Consider the following 17623-nt stretch of genomic DNA (forward strand, 5'->3'; position numbering starts at 1 on the left):
CCCGACCCCACTGTGCCATTCCTGTATCTTCTGCCTTTGCAGGCTTCTGTGGTGCAGCCAGACATCCTAGCTTAGCTGCACTGTCGGTGTTGCCCCTGGACACGTTGTCCTGCTACACTTCCCAGTGCATCCCGCTCTGGGCCTGTGCACCTGCCCTGGGGTGCTCTGCCTCAGCAGGTGCAAGACTGCCTCCCGCTCTCTCAGGTGGAGCCCAGAGGCCCCTCCCCAGAGAGACCTTTCTCAGCTCCCCCATCCATTCCTCCCATTACACTCATCACTTCCTGTCTTCATAACCACCACCACCAGGTCATGGAGCTTGCTTATGGAAGCTCCGTGGGGACAAGTTCATGACAATCTATCCCAGGCTGGAAGTAGGGCAAGGTTTAGGGGGTGTGCTCAAAAATGAGTCACTGGATGAATGAAATGCCTTTCTGGGGGATTTGCTTATTAAATGTGCACAGCATGTAACAATTCCCTACACGGAAGTGGGGAAATTTGCTCACTTTACACTTTCTCCATCTCCGTGGTTTTCTTTGTTACATTCTCAGCTCTGTTTCATTTAAAAAAAGATTTATTTATTTATTTTAAAGTAAGAGAGAGAGAGAGAGAGAGAGAGAAGAGAGAGAGAGAGATCTTCCATCTGCTGGTTCACTCCCCAGATGACTGCAATGGCCAGGGCTGGGCCAGGCCCAAGTTAGGAGCCAGGAGCTTCATTCAGGTCTCCCTCATGCGTGGCAGAGGTCTAAGCAGTTCATCTTTTGCAGCTTTCCCCAGGCAATTAGCAGGGAGCTGGATTGGAAGTGAAGCAGCCGGGACTCGAACTGGTGCCCATATGTGATGCCACTGCTGCAGGTGCCAGCTTAACCCGCTATACCGTAGCGCCCCCCCCGCCCTTCATTTTTAAAACCTACTTTTCATTTGCTAAACACAACCCTATGCTTATTTATTTATTTATTTATTTTTTGACAGGCAAAGTGGACAGTGAGAGAGAGAGAGAGAGAGACAGAGAGAAAGGTCTTCCTTTGCCATTGGTTCACCCTCCAATGGCCGCCGCGGCCAGCGCACCACACTGATCCGATGGCAGGAGCCAGGTGCTTCTCCTGGTCTCCCATGGAGTGCAGGGCCCAAGCACTTGGGCTATCCTCCACTGAACTCTCTGGCCACAGCAGAGAGCTGGCCTGGAAGAGGGGCAACCGGGACAGAATCTGGAGCCCCGACCGGGACTAGAACCCAGTGTGCCGGCGCCGCAGGTGGAGGATTAGCCTAGTGAGCCGCAGCGCCGGCACAACCCTATGCTTCTTGATTTTTATTTTATTTGTTAAACTGACAAGTAAAAATTTATGTATGTATAGTATACAACGTGATGTTTTGAAGTATATTTACAAATATGTTTACATATATGGAAAAATGATACTAATGAGCATCTGTATTACTTTGCATACTTTTTGTGGGGAGAAAACTTGTAATCTACTTACTCAGCAATTTTCAAGCACACCTTGCCATTCACTACAGTCACCATGCTCTCCAACGAAGCTCTTGAACTTCTTCCTCCTGAAATCTGTGTCCCTTGACCAACATTTCCCCATTCCCCCCAAGTCCCAGCCTTTGGTCACCTCCCTTTTGCCCTCTGTTGCTCTCAGTTCAGCTTTGTAAACCCTCCCTATGAAAGAGAGAGATCACGTGGTGGTTCTGGCTGGTGGATTCCACCAGCGTGATGTCCAGGGTCATCTGTGTTTTCGCAAGGGACGTCCCCTTCCTCGTGAAGGCTCAGTAGAGTTCCACTGTGCACATTCTCTTTATCCGTTCACCCACTGACAAGCCGCAGGCTCTTTCCCTCTCTTGGTGTTACGAACAAAGCTGCAGTGAATGAGGAATGCAGTGTATTTATCAGGTGCTGATGGCATTTTCTCAGGGTGTGTGCCCAGAAGAGGGTCTGCTGGGTCATATGGAAGTTCTATTTTTAATTTCTTTATAGTCTGTATCTGATACTGTAACCGGATACCTGAGACTGATTCTGACCTGCGCGTTTACTTATAGTTCCGGATCCTGGACAATTCAAGAGTGTGGTGCTGGCATCTGGGAGGGACCCTTTTGTGACGTCATAACGTGGCCAAGGACGTCCCTGAGAGCAGACGGGCAGGAGCATGGGAGCTCAGGCCGCCAGTGCTCGGGTGTTGGCGCCTGGCTTACTGTATTTGACATAATGTTTCCAAGGCTTATATACATGCTGCAGTGTGTGGCTTCAGATTACAAGCATTTCATTAAAGAGTTTTGTATTTCTATTCATAATGGATAGTGGTCTGAAGTTTCCTTTTCTTGTGATATCTTTGTTTGACTTTGGTATCAGAATAATACTGGCGATCGGTGCGCGGCTCACTAGCCTAATCCTCCGCCTTGCGGCGCCGGCACCCCGGGTTCTAGTCCCGGTCGGGGCGCCGGATTCTGTCCCGGTTGCCCCTCTTCCAGGCCAGCTATCTGCTATGGCCAGGGAGTGCAGTGGAGGATGGCCCAAGTGCTTGGGCCCTGTGCCTGCATGGGAGACCAGGAGAAGTACCTGGCTCCTGCCATCAGATCAGCGTGGTGCGCTGGCCGCAGCGCGCCAGCCGTAGTGGCCATTGGAGGGTGAACCAACGGCAAAAGGAAGACCTTTCTCTCTGTCTCTCTCACTGTCCACTCTGCCTGTCAAAAAAAAAAAAAAAAAAAAAAGAATAATACTGGCCTCATAAAATGAGTTAGGAAGTATTCTCTCCTCTTCTATTTTTTTTTTTTTGTTGTTTTTTTTTTTTTTAAGAATGAGGATTAGTGTCAGTTCTTTGCCTGTTAGTAGAATTCACAGTGACGCTGTCTGGTCCTGGGTTTTTCATTTGATGGAATGTTTTTGATTACTGACTCAATCTCTTGTTGTGTCTGTTTAGATTTTTTCTTTTTTTCTTCTCCTTTTCCTTTTTCTTTTCTCCTTCTCCCTCCTCCTCCTCCTTCTCCTCCTTTTCTTCTTTTTTCAAAAAGCATTAGTCCAGGGATTGGTGATGTGGGAGTAGTAGATAAAATCGCCACCTGCGATGAGTGCATCCCTTATGGGCACCAGTTCGAGTCCCAGCAGCTCCACTTCCGATTCAGCTCCCTGCTAATGTCGTGGGAAAGCAGAGGAAGATGGTCCAAGTCCTTGGGCCTCTGCACCCATGTGGGAGACCTGGAAGAAACTCCTGGATCCTGGCTTTGGCCTGGCCCAGCTCCAACCATTGTGGCCATTTGGGGAGTGAGCCAGTAGATGGAAGACCTCTCTCTCTTTCTCTCACTCTCTCTGTCTCTTTCTCTCTGTAACTCTGCCTTTCAAATAAATAAATGTCTTTAAAAACAAAAAAAAAACCAACTTTAGTCCATTGGGTCTAAGGCTTGGAAGAGGTTCCAGGATTGTTAAAAATTGGTTCACAATAAGGAGATGGCGACACAAATGGTTTTGGCTGGTCCCAAAAGCAGGAGATGGCTGAAAATTGGTCAGGAGTTTGTAACTGGAGAGATCAGAGGGCGCTCGGAGAATCCCTGCGGCTGTTCCATCAAAATATTATTGAAGCAAGAGACAGGTCTGCAGGGAGCTGGGTGTACTGCTCTGTTTGTAAAGTCAGTCTAGCTAATTTATGTGTTTCTGGAAATTTGTCTGTTTTACCTAGGTCATCCAGTTTTTGGCATACAATTATTTGTAATATTCGTTCTGTCTTTTAAAAGTATTTTTTTATTTGAAAGGCAGAGATTGATTGATTGATTGATTGATTTCATCTGCTGGTTCACTCCCCAGATGGCTGTAACAGCCAAGTTGGGACAGGTTGAAACCAGGAGCAAGAAACTCCATCCACGTATCCTAGGTAGGTGGCAGGGACTCAGGGGCTTGAGTCATCACCATTGCCTACCAGGGGACACATAAGCAGGAAGCTGGATTGGAAGTGGAGTGGAGACTCTGATCCAGGCAATTGGATATAGGATGAAGGCTCCCAAATGGTGTCTTACTGTGCCAAAAGCCTGCCACCATAGTATTATCTTAATAAATATCCTTTCAGTTTTGTACCATCTGTAGTCATGTCCCCATTTTTATTTCTGATTTTAGTTATTTTTGCCTTTTCCATTTTTATCAATCTATTTAAAATTTGTCAATTTTTTTGGTTGTTTTAAAGAAGTGACTTTTGGTTTAACAGATTTTTCTCCATTGTTTTTTATCTTCTCTATTTTAACTTTATTTTAGTCTTTTTTATGTCCTTTCTTTAAATTTAAGCTTTTTTTTTCCAGATTCCTCAGGCATTTTTATTGATTTGAGATCTTTCTCTTTTTTTAATTTAGCTATTTACAGCTATAAATTTCCCTCTGAGCTCCACTTCAGATACATCCCACAAGTTAAATATATTTTGTTTTCTTTTTTCATTTCCCTCTAATGATATACTTTCCTTTGTGATTTCTTCTTTGACCCAATGGTTATAAAAGCGCTTGCTTAATTTCCACATAGCTGTGAATTTTCTAATTTCCTTTTGTTGTTGATTTTTTTGGCTTCATTTCTTTGTTGTTGGAGAAAATCCTTCGCATGATTTTAATCTCTTAAAATATATTGCTGCTTGTTTTGTGGCCTAATATACAACCTATCCAGGAGAATGTTTCAAGTACACCTGTGAACACGTGTGTTCTATTGTTGAGTGGAGAGCTCTGTGTCTATCTGCCAGGTCTAATTGATGCATAGAGTTGTTGAAGCCCTCCGTATCCTTACTGATCTGGTCTCTGGACAGGCTGCCTTCTAGTGAAAGTGAAGTATTGAAGTCTCCAATATTACGGTCGAGCAGACCGCTCCTCCTTTGCGCTGGGGCAGTACTAAAGAGCTCCTGACTCCATCTTCCCCGCCACCAAATAGTTTCCACCTGAACGCCAGCGGTACCTAATGGGCTCCAGCCTTGCTCTGAGTACATCTGCTTTTCAAACAGTGGCCAAAGTGAGTTGTCTGAAAACCAGATCTGTTCTCAGCTCCTCACCCTCAAACCATTTCCCTAGCTCTCTATTATCATCAGGAAAAAATTCACATCCCAAAGCAGGATACTTAAAGCCCTACGTGACTGGACCTGGGCTCCTGTCTAACATCATCTTCTTACTACCCTCCCTCCCTTCTTAGCCCAGGCTCCAGGTGTGGTGAATGTTGGGTTTCTGATAGTACCCAATCCTTCTCTCACCTCCTGGACTTTGCTTTACTTTTCTCTGTTGCCTACAGCTTCACACTTGCCGCAGCAGCAGTGACTTGCCTGTGCTCTCTGGGTTCATGCATTGAAGCAGAGCCCTTGCAAATACAGTATCCACCGTGGACACCTTGCATTGGGCCCAGCACGTCAGCTGCTTGTGCCGTGAGTGGTGTGTTGACCTTTTAGCCTGCGAGTAGAGTAGAAGATAAAGCCTTCTCAGTCCTTGACAAGCTCAGTAAGTACTTATTCACTCTAAGAACCAAATCTGGACTTCTCACCTGCATTCCTTTGTAGGGCTGCCATAGCCAAGCAGTATAGGCTGAGAGCGGGAGGGGGAGGAGGAGGCTGATACAACAGAAATGAACTTTCAGTTTTGAAGGACAGATGTCTGAGTTCAGGGTGGCAGCGGGGTTGGTTTTTTCTGAGGGTTGTGAAGGAAAAATCTGTTCGAGACCTTTCTCTTTGACTTGTAGATGCCATCTTTTTCCTTTGAGTTCATGTGGGGGGCCCCCTACACATGTCTGTGACCAGTTAGTTGGACTAGGGCCCACCCTATTAACCTTTTTATAACTTAATCACCTCTGTAAAAGCCCTGTTTCCAAATCTGGTCACATTCTGAGGCATTGGAGATGACGATTTCAGCTTGTGAATTTTGAGAGGGACATAAAGCCATAAGCACAAGCAGAACATATTTAGTAAGTTTTATACCATGAACCTTTTTTTTCATGCTAAATGTAATGGATTATCAGCAAAAATAGTAAGAAATAAACCTTTGATTTTTCCCTAACATATTTCGCAATTTATTAAATCCTTGTAGCTTAGTATTTATCTCATGTGATTATGATAAAAAACCTTTTTGACAATTTGAAGCTGTATATGGAAGAAGAAACATATCTGACATTATGCTAAGCCATCATTTACTACATATACTAGTCTAACATTGTGTTTGAAATTTAAAAATGGGACGATAGTGTATTTTGTATTGGTAGGTATTATCTAATTAAGAGAACTAATAGAATGAAAACATTAAAATAGCTATAAAATGAGGACAGTCTAAATTGACTTCAGATATATCTTTTGGTAGGAAATGAGATTTCAAGTGAATAAATCTTGAAGAATACAATTAACAAATGTAACAACTAAATTAACTCATGATTTATGTCCCCTAGGTACAAACAAAGCAGTTGGAAGAGAAAAATTATTTCTATTCAATTGCAATTGTCTTTCAGGGAAGGCTTTTTATCTCAAATGCATTTGTTTTTCTATATTTACAAAAATAAGATTTTTATCTCTGAAGAATTATTGCAGTAGAACTGTGAGGTCTTGATTATATCTAAGACCCATACATTTCCTTATAGATTGGGCTATAACTTAATAATCCCCCAAATGATCACCAATTTTACTTTTAAAAACTTTCTGGGCCAGCGCCATGGCTCAATAGGTTAATCCTCCACCTAGCGGTGCCAGCACACCAGGTTCTAGTCCCGGTCGGGGTGCCGGATTCTTTCCCGGTTGCCCCTCTTCCAGTCCAGCTCTCTGCTGTGGCCAGGAAGGCAGTGGAGGATGGCCCAGGTGCTTGGGCCCTGCACCCCCATGGGAGACCAGGAGAAGCACCTGGCTCCTGCCTTTGCATCAGCGCGGTGTACCGGCCGCAGTGCGCCGGCCGCGGCGGCCATTAGAGGGTGAACCAACAGCAAAAGGAAGACCTTTCTCTATGTCTCTCTCTCTCACTGTCCACTCTGCCTGAAAAAAAAAAAAAGGAAAAAAAAAAAAACCTGTCTGTAAGAAGAGCTGTCATTGTGAAGCTGGAGGTTAAGCCATGGCTTTGCAATGTTGGCATCCCATAATAGAGCACCAGTTTGAGTCCAGGCTCCTCTGCTTCCAGTCTACCTCTCTGCTGATGCACCTGAGAAAGCAAAAGATAGCACACACGCTTGGGCCTCTGCATCCCACATGGGAGATCCCGACGGAGTTCTGTGCTCCCGGCATTGGCCAGGCCCAGCCCTGGTCATTGTGGCCATTTTGGGGAGTGAACCAGCAGATGAAAGATCTCGCTCTCCCTCTCTCTGTCAATCTGCCTTTTAAATAAATAAATTTCTATAAGAAATACCAAAATTTCTCTCAGAAAGTGGAAGTCATTCATCTATTCAATTTACTCATTCAACAAACATTCACTAAATGTCTCCTGTGTGGACAGCATTATGTTAATTTCTGGGGTTACCAGAGTGAACGTAGCCTATAGGTTTTCTGCCTGCAGTGATTGTATCTAAGATCTTGGGTTATCTATGTTTTCTTATGAATAAAATGTGATTCTTGGCAAGAATATCACAAATAATGTAGTGATTTTTTTGGAGTCGCATATCAAGAGACTCACAATATGTATACAGTGATATAATCTTGTTACATTGGATAGGATAGCAAATAAGATAGAGCGTTTCCCCACTGATCATTGATGGTTGGATTTCATAAATATCTTTCCACCCTTCATGCATATTTGCTAATATTTATTTTATTTATTCTTTTTTTTTTAATTTTTTAAATTTTTTTTTATTTTTTGACAGGCAGAGTGGACAGTGAGAGAGAGAGACAGAGAGAAAGGTCTTCCTTTTGCCGTTGGTTCACCCTCCAATGGCCGCCGCGGCCCGCGCGCTGCGGCCGGCGCACCGCGGCCGGCGCACCGCGCTGATCCGATGGCAGGAGCCAGGAGCCAGGTGCTTCTCCTGGTCTCCCATGGGGTGCAGGGCCCAAGCACTTGGGCCATCCTCCACTGCACTCCCTGGCCACAGCAGAGAGCTGGCCTGGAAGAGGGGCAACCAGGACAGAATCCGGCGCCCCAACCGGGACTAGTACCCGGTGTGCCGGCGCCGCAAGGCGGAGGATTAGCCTAGTGAGCCGCGGCGCCGGCCCATTTTATTTATTTTTTTTAAGAGAACATATCTTCATTTCATAAGGATCTGATAAAAAATGTAACCTACAGGCCATATTTGATGGCAGAACAGCTGCTTTCCTGGGGAAAACAGGGGTAACACAGGCAAGACTGCGGTGCACCGCACAGTCAGTCATCATATTTACAATCTGAGCTGGAAAGGAGCTGAGAGGGTGAGGATGCAAGAGACAAGAGAAAGCTACCGTTGCAAGGTCATGGGCCTTACCTGAACGCTAAATAATAGGCTTTTGCTTTCTACTTTCTTAAAAACATTTGTCACTCTTATGCTAAGAAATAAATTTAAAAACCTGGGGGGAAAAGATAACCTTTCTATAAATGTCACCTAACTTGCTGGTTCCAATGTTTGTGTTGGTTGAGTCTCATAAATGTCCTGAAGGAGATGCCTTGAGACCGTGCACATGCACTGTCTCTTCCAACTTGGGCCGTGGATGGATCTTTCTGCAGTAACTTTACTGTGGCGCTTGCTTGATAGTGAGTTGTTAGTTCCCTGTGCCTTTATTTCTTGCAATCCTTCAGTCAGGAAGTGCTTTCTCTTCCCCAATATTTGTTTATTTATTTATTTCTATCAGTGTGGACTTATGGATATTTACTTTATCCATTATTCATCTGATTATCTTATGATTTAAGTTGTTCCAAATTTGGCCACTAGGATTTCCTTCAGGTTGGCTTCTGTGTCTTGATAAGCTCTGTGTTTTGCTTTGCTTTTTATTCGTTTTTGGGAATCATTCCAAGCTCTTCATCCACTTATAGGGTTTTTGAAAAAAAATTATTTGGAAGGTAGAGAGACAGAAAGAGGCAAAGACAGAGACAGGGAGATTTCCTGCCTGGTGATTCACTCCCCAAATGGCCACATGGGAAGGGCTGGACCAGACAGAAGACAGGAGCCTGAAACTCCATCTGGGTCTCCCACATGGGTGGCAGGGACCCAAGGACTTGGGCCATCTTCTGCCGCCTTCCCAGGCACACTAGTAGAGAGCTAGATCAGGAGAGTAGCAGCCACAACTCGAGCTGCTGCTCATATGGCATGCCCATATTGCAGGCAGTGGCTTAGCCTCTAGTGTCACAACACTGGCTCCAAGCACAGATTAAAAGCAGACAGATTTATTAATATATCACTGAATGATTAATAAATGATAGATCACATATCTGAATGTACAGTGTGGTATCTTTTGACAGATGTCTACATAGTGCAGCCATCACCATGTTCAACGTTTCCACTGCTCCCCAAAGTTTGTTTGCACCTCCTACCTACCTCTACCCTGCATCTTGAGACAGCCACTGATACACTTCTGTCCTTGTTGATTAATTCACATCATCTAAAATTTCCTATAAGAGAAATCATGTAACTTTTTTACTGGCTTCTTTAATCAGTACAATTGTTTTGAGCTCCATTCACGTCATTGGGTATATCACTAGCTCGTTGGTTTCATTGCTGAGTAGTATTCCACTGTAGGAATATACCGCAGGCCGTTTATCTGCTCGTTGATGGACATGTGGGTTGTTTCCTGTTTGTGGTTTTTATAAATAAGCTTCTATGATCATTCTTTATTTTTAGATAAAATGAAAATAAGTTTTATTTTTTTTGAACATAGAACACAAAATGAAGTTTTTACTTAAGCAGTTATATGAATGAGGCTTTTTTAAGTTTCTTCACTGACAACCCCATTTTAACCATTGAACAAACTGTACTTGAATTAACAGTAGTAAAAATGTAAAAATTCAAAAAAAAATTTTTTTTGACAGGCAGAGTGGACAGTGAGAGAGAGAGAGAGAGAGAAAGGTCTTCCTTTGCCGTTGGTTCACCCTCCAATGGCCGCCGCGGCCGGCGCATCATGCTGATCTGAAGGCAGGAGCCAGGTACTTCTCCTGGTCTCCCATGGGGTGCAGGGCCCAAGCACTTGGGCCATCCTCCACTGCACTCCCGGGCCACAGCAGAGAGCTGGCCTGGAAGAGGGGCAACCGGGACAGAATCCGGCGCCCCGACCGGGACTAGAACCCGCTGTGCCGGCGCCGCAAGGCGGAGGATTAGCCTAGTGAGCCGCGGCGCCGGCCTAAAAATTCAAATTTAAACATGAAAATATGGAATAACAACAAGAATAGGAGGTATTTTCATTACCAAACATATTAACAAATTGCAGGTGGCGAGATACTTTCTGAGGCATATCAAACACCTGCATCTAGATTGCATGCATCTGAGAGGTATCAATGCATGTTCAGTGCTGAGACCATTTGTAGCACTGAGTGTATACAAAGCAGCATTCGACTGCTTGCATTTGAGAAACACAGATTTAAGCTTTATGCTACAACTTACCAACTTAACATTATAGCTAATGCAGTGACAATTACTCATTTCATATTTTTTCTTCTAAAACTCAATAAGCAAGTTATCATTTAAGCACATGGAATAATGTTGTATCTTCTTTCTTATAATAGTAAATTTTAAATCCAAGTGCTTTGTATCTGGAAACTACCTAGCTGTACAAAGCCTCCCAAATACAGTAAAATCATAAAGTTTCTTCTTTGTAGATTCCATTAATTTATAGTTATTTTAGTACAGATAAATGCAGGACTCTACTCCAGATTATTGGGCAACAAAAATATCATTGTGTCCCTACCTGTATTTAAGTACTAGCACATAGGCTGGTGCTGCAGCTCACTAGGCTAATCCTCCGCCTGCGGCACCGGCACACCGGGTTCTAGTCCCGGTTGGGGCGCAGGATTCTGTCATGGTTGCTTCTCTTCCAGGCCAGCTCTCTGCTGTGGCCCGGGAGTGCAGTGGAGGATGGCCCAGGTGCTTGGGCCCTGCACCCGCGTGGGAGATCAGGAGAAGCACCTGGCTCCTGGCTTCAGATCTGTGCAGCTTGCTGGCCGCAACACACCAGCCATAGTGGCCATTTGGGGGGATGAACCGACAGAAGGAAGACCTTTCTCTCTGTCTCTCTCTCTCTCTCACTGTCTAACTCTACCTGTCAAAAAAAAAAAAAAAAAAAGGTACTAGCACATCACAACCACAACCACAGCAAGTAAATGCCCTCACCTGTCCTCCACTGCTTCGGGGGTTCCTTCCACATCACAGGAGCTGGTTCAATGGATGCCATCAGGTCTCAACCTCCCTCTGAGAGTTCCTTTATTAAGAATTTTAAAATTTAACTAACAGAACAGTTGCAGTCTCAATAAGCTAGTTTTTTTCTCACTCCTCACTAACTAGTTCAATGACAATATGTAATGTTTTAAATTTTTATAGACACCTTGTTAACATGATTGAAAGTACCTAAAATACCACTAGTAGGTAAAATATTAACAAAAATGACACTAAGGGTATTTACATTTTTGAGACTGTTTTTTTCCTAACTAGAAAAGCTATGAGATTCCTAATGAACACAGATATAATGGCACTCTCTCTCTGCTGTTTCATAACCTCCGTAATCAGAGTAAGTGCATGAAGCTCAGAAAAGCAGATACTTCCAGGAGGAAGGTCCAGTAAACACTTGAGTTTTGGATGTCTCAAACACATACGGGTTCCCAGTGCTTATAAGCACTATCATTTACACCCGTTAAGTAGTTCAAATCTTCATCACATTTCGAATTTTATCCAGAAATAAAAACCCAATTCATTACATAATGCATCTTATCTATTTCAAGTATTCCAGTAATGCAAACCCAAGTATTTTCTTTTGTGGCAACAACATACTTACTGACTGAGCTTCAAAGACAAGGAAATTCATTTAAAATAACTGATAACACTCTTCTGCCCAGAGATGTAAGAACTAAGACTTAACACTGTAGTCACCAAATGATATGTAATAAGAGAAGGAAAAAACAAGATGGTCCAATATAATCAATGTCTTCTTTTTAAAAAGATTAAAAAACAGATTGCCTTAATGGGTGGCTAGATTCCCAGTAACAAGATATTCTGAAATCTAAGGCACAACAGAATAAAAACCAGAGTAAATTCAATTTCCCTGCCGTTTTTCGTATTTCTATTGTTTACTTTGGATTGCCTTTGTACTTCTACTGGGAGATTTTCTGCTTTCACCTTCTTTCATAGTGATGACCAGTTTTCTGGGTGTAGCACATCCTTAAGCAGACTGTAAGGCTGGACGGGTGGTGACAAATTCTTTCAATTGCTGTTTGTTACAGAAGGTCTTTATTCCTAAATGAGAGCTTTGCAGGGTACTGCAGTTGGGCTGACAGGGTTTTTTTCTCTTAAGACTTGGAATATGTGACCGGCGCCGTGGCCCAGCGGGTTAACGCCCAGGCCTGAAGTGCCGGCATCCCATATGGGCGCCGGTTCGAGACCCAGCTGCTCCACTTCCAATCCAGCTCTCTGCTATGGCCTGGGAAAGCAGTGGAAGATGGCCCAAGTCCTTGGGCCCCTGCACCCATTTGGGAGGCCTTGAAGAAGCTCCTGGCTCCTGGCTTCGGATTGACGTAGCTCCAGCCATTTCGGCCAACTGGGGAGTGAACCAGAGGATGGAAGACCTCTCTCTCTGTCTCTCCTCTCTGTGTAACTCTGACTTTGAAATAAATAAATATATCTTTAAAAAAAAAAAGACATTTCTCTCCTAGCCTATGGAGCTTCTCATGAGAAGTCAGCTGTGAGTCTAATTGGAGATCCTCTGAAAGTAATCTGGAGTTTCTCTTTCACATTTTAAAATCTTTTCTTTTTGTTTTCCTGTAGAGAGTTTGACTACAATGTGTTGTGGTGAGGATCTTTTCTGGTCATGTCTGTTAGGAGTTCTATGTGCTTCCTGTGCTTGGACATCCCTTTCTTTATCCAAATACAGAAGTTTTCTGTAATTATTTCACTAAAAAGGCCTTCTAATTCCTTTTCTCTTTCCACACCTTCAGGAACTCCCAAGACTCATATATTGGGTCATCTGATAGTATCCCATAAATTTTTTCCAACACTGTTTTTTAGTTTTCTAATTTCTTTTTTTTTTTTTTTTGGTCTGACTGTAAAATTCCAGAGATTTGTCTTCTAATGCAGATATTCTTTCTTCTGCCTCTTCAAGTCTGTTGTAATGGCATTTTTCATTTGATCTATTAAATTCTTCATTTCCAATATTTCATTTGATTTCTCTTTAAAATCACAATTTCATGGGAAAATGTTCATTCATGTTGTATATGGATTTCTTTAATTTGTGGATTTGCTTCTGATTACTTCTGACTAATCCTGTGATCAATTTTTTGAATTCCGTTTCTGGCATTTCTTCAGTCTCTTCATTTTCACATTCTAGTATTGGAGTGTTGTTGTGTTCCTTTGGGGGCATCATGCTGTCTTCTTTATTCTTGTTTCTTGAATTGCTGCATTTATTTTTAGGCATTTGTGTGGATACTTGTTGGTTTTTTCCCCCTCTGTGATGGCTTTTTTCTTTGGACTATACCTCTGTGGATTAGTGGAGTGTCTGCTTTTTCAGTGAATACCCTGTGGCATGTGTTGGGTGTGGCCAGGGAGCTCTGTTCAGTGCTCCAGGGTGAGGGGAGTGTCCAAGGAGACACCCAAATTGGGCATCGTCTCTTTTTTTATCAGAGGGGAGGATTAATCTGCATAGTCTCATGCTCATCTCCTCTCCTCCAGGGAGACCAGTCGCTGGCCCCAGTTGGTACAGTATTCCTTCATGCTGCCACAAGACCACACAAAGGATCCATACAGTCCTCACTGTGAGCACAGATCCCACAGCAGTGACCCTCACCAGGGAATCAGGGAGCCTACAGTGATGTCCCAAAGATCCAGCCCTACCCTGCGCCCTCACACACAGCCACGGTGTTTTCACAGCCCCAGCACACAAGGCTCGCACAGTCATGAGCACCCAGCACTGTAAGTTCTCCCAGCCTGACTCAGGCGTCTCTTCTTGGCTGGTTTTTGGGCATACAGACATAAGTTGGCGCAGCTGTTACATTTGTCCAAAATGGTGCCTGCCCTTCTTCGGCTAGTTACAGGACACCAGGGACGGGTGGTTAGGGAGGGAGAAATGTGCCCCTCTTTTTTTCTCCTAGGTTGGCAGATACAATGTCCCCCACAGGGCTCCAAGCCATACTCACGCCAGGCTCTTCACACAGCTTTATCTCCAGTGGCTTGGGCTGCTGCAGTCTGGTCTCACCTCATGCTCCGAAGCCGGTGCTCATGCTCTCGGCTGCTGGGGCCCACACCCTCCACATAGGTCCACTGTGTCCCTCTGGTTTGCATGGAGTTTCCTTTCCCCGTTTTCTCCCTAACTTCCCTGAGATTGGACTCTCTCCACTTTCTATTTTTTTATAAACTACTTTCCCCTAGACTAGAACAGTAAGCTCCCTCCCTATACTGCCGTCTTGGTGTTTCCTCCTGTGATCGTTCTTATATAGGTTTCATGTGAATGTGTATTTTTCTGTCCTAGGTGTTGAATGGCTAGATGGATCACATTGTAGGATGATGGTTAATTTTTTCAGAAATGAGCCAAACAGTTTTCCAGATTGGTTACACTAGGAGAATATGAAAGTTCCACTTCCACTTCCTCACCAACACTTGATGTGATGAGTCTTCTGAATTTAATCCATTTTAACAAATATGTCATGGTATCTCATTGAGATTTTCAGTTGAAAAATATTTTGAACGTATGCTAAAGCAGTCATTCTTATATATTTCTTGATAAAGTGTTAGCATATTGTTTTTGGTTCATTTTTTATTTGCTTGCTTATTTTCTTATTATTAAATTTTGAGAGTTCTTTATATATAAGAGATGTGATTTATTACTATTTTCTTTCAGTGTATAGCTTGTTTTTCATTTTCATTACAGGGAACAAAGTTTCAATTTTGAAAAGTCCAATTTATCCATTGTTTTCTTTTCTGAATTAATATTATCATTGGTGTCATATCTAAGAATATTTGCTTATCACATGATCATGAAGGTTTTCCATTTCCATTTTTTCAAAGGCCTTTTAAAATTTATTTGAAAGTTAGACAACAAGACAGAGAGAGAGAAAAAAGAAAGACAGAGATCTTCCAAATAAATGCTAGTTTGTTTCCCAAATGCCTGTAATAGCTGGAGCTGAGCTATGCTGAACACAGGAGCCCATCTGAGTGGCAGGGACCCAAGTACTTGAATATCACCTGCTGTCTTTGACCTTATCTAGTCCTGGGTTTTGTGGATATTTCTCTCTGTCACTCCACCTTTTAAGTAAATGAAATTAATAAACATTTTTTAAATGAGGAAAAAATAAGATAATAATTAACTTATAACTAGCTACTCATTTGAGAAAATAAACCAAATATTTATTTCATGCAAGGGGAAAAAAAATCTCTTCCTGCAGGTTAATTTCAAATGCTGAACTTGAAAGATAAATGCTGCCCGTTGTGAACTTCCTTCAGGATGCAGTGGTGTGCTCACTTTTCCAGACGTATGAGGACACTTCAAAAAATTCAAGGAAAACTGGAATCAGAAAATAAGTTTATTTTAGTACAAAAGAAAAATTGAAATTCATGTGTAGCTTCACACTGTACATTTCCATGAACTTTTTGAAGACCCCTCATATAACAATGCTAGATAAGATAGAAAAGAAGATAAAAATGAAAAAAACAAAACGCACAGCTCCTTATAAGAAAGTGCAGTCCGTGGGTGTGTATATGAATTATAGACCCGATTGGCTTCCTGGGCTCCGGGTGAACCTGCAGGCAGAGGTAGCCGGGAGTTTGAGTCCTCCTGGGCATGAGAAATCAGGCGTTTCCAGCCCGCTACCCAAGGCAGAGGTTGCTCCTGTGGCTGAGGATCCATTGTGACCTATTCCAGAGCTCAGATCCTCAAATCAGGATCAATAGCGACCTATTCCAGAGAGTGGCACGGTCACCCTACATTGTGCCAGGAGACTGGAAAACTCACTGCTGACCATTGCTTGGTCAGGACTTGAAGGAATGGCTGGCCCCAGAGCATGCATGCAAGTATGGCTTTGACCAGTTCCTGAAATAAAGAGCTTGTTGGCACCAGCGGTGGATGTGCAAAATCCCCACTACCGCTGTGGGGCAGGGGTCAGCATCAAGAATCTAAGACCAGCTTCTGCACTGAAGGCCCTGTGAGACTCGGGGAGCCCAGAGGAGCTGCATAAAAAGTGCGCAGTGAACCTCCAAGCCCATGAAGAGACTCATCTGCAAGAAACAAAATAACCAAACAAGAACATAGAAGGAAACTGACTTCATAGTAATTTGTTTTTCAGTGGAGCCTTGTAATACTTCAAAGGAAGCATGCCAAGGTCCTGAAGCACACAGGGGAAGGAAAGATATCCAAGAAAAAGAAAACGACTGTAAAATACAAAGCCAGAATTGAAATAGTTGAGTCTAGAGATCAGCTGGCCAGGAATCTTGGGAGCAAAGATACATAGCTTTAAAAAGGTTAATATATTTTATTTTTAGAGCAATTTTATATGTATAGAAAAAGCGTGTTGGAATTATATTAAGACCCCACATACCCCCATCCTCCTGTCTACCACAGCGCAAGGTATACATTTGCTAGGATTGGTCATCCAATACTGATACATTATTAGTAGTTAAAGTTCATAGTTGATAGCATTCGTTTTCATTCTTTGTTTTGACCGTTCTAAGAGGTTTGACAAAAGTAAAGTGACTTGGATTCACAATTACTGCATCACGCAGAATGCTATCACTGTCCAAAAAATAAGATACATACATTTGAAATGAAAAACAATGCAAAACAAAACAACGTGTGGGGCCAGCGCTGAGTGCAGAAGGCTGAGCTGCTGCCTGCGATGCCAGCATCTCATCCGTGTTCCAGCTGCTCAACCTCCGATCCTGCTGCCTGCTAGCATGCCTGGGGAAGCAGTGGAAATGACTCAAGTGCTTGGGCCCTGCCACCCACGTGGGAGACCTGGAGGAAGCTTTTTGCTCCTTTCTTTGGCCTGGCCCAACTCTGGATGTTGTGGCATTTGGGGACTGAACCAGTAGATGGAAGATCTTTCTCAGCCGGCGCTGCGGCTCACTAGGCTAATCCTCCGCCTTGCGGTGCCAGCACCCCGGGTTCTAGTGCAGTGGAGGATGGCCCAAGTGCTTGGGCCCTGCACCCCATGGGAGACCAGGAGAAGTACCTGGCTCCTGCCATCGGATCAGTGCGGTGCGCCGGCCGCAGCGCGCCGGCCGCGGCGGCCATTGGAGGGTGAACCAATGGCAAAGGAAGACCTTTCTCTCTGTCTCTCTCTCTCACTGTCCACTCTGCCTGTCAAAAAAAAAAAAAAAAAATTAAAAAAAGATCTTTCTCTATCTCAGTTTCTCTCTTTCTTTTTGTAACTCTGCCTTTCAAATCAATAAATCTGTTTTTACAAAAGAAAAAACAACTTGTATAGGAAACATTCTTTATTGAACACAGTAAAAGTCAGAAAGAGGTAAATTAGAGAATAGTAATAAAGTATTCATTCAGTACATTTGACAGAGAGACAATTTAAGATAGAAGGGGGGGATGGGCATGGGTTCTAGCTGTTGAGACAC

At 43.4% G+C, this 17623-nt stretch overlaps 1 long non-coding RNA gene across 16 annotated transcripts in view; it reads left to right on the forward strand.

Moving 5' to 3' along the window:
- The first annotated feature begins 3758 nt into the window (after positions 1-3758).
- LOC149128665 (uncharacterized) overlaps positions 3759-17623 on the forward strand; it is a 268169-nt gene continuing 254304 nt past the window's right edge. For 10 of the 16 annotated variants that reach the window (XR_016223034.1, XR_016223044.1, XR_016223055.1 and 7 more), the window contains exon 1: positions 5165-5442. This is a non-coding gene — a long non-coding RNA (uncharacterized LOC149128665). The other 6 variants (XR_016223054.1, XR_016223050.1, XR_016223053.1 and 3 more) reach the window with 6 other exon arrangements.

The sequence above is a fragment of the Oryctolagus cuniculus genome, chromosome 1 (genome assembly GCF_051225735.1).
Source record: "Oryctolagus cuniculus isolate XC-2025 breed Fujian yellow rabbit chromosome 1, ASM5122573v1, whole genome shotgun sequence".
Classification (NCBI taxonomy): Eukaryota; Metazoa; Chordata; class Mammalia; order Lagomorpha; family Leporidae; genus Oryctolagus; species Oryctolagus cuniculus.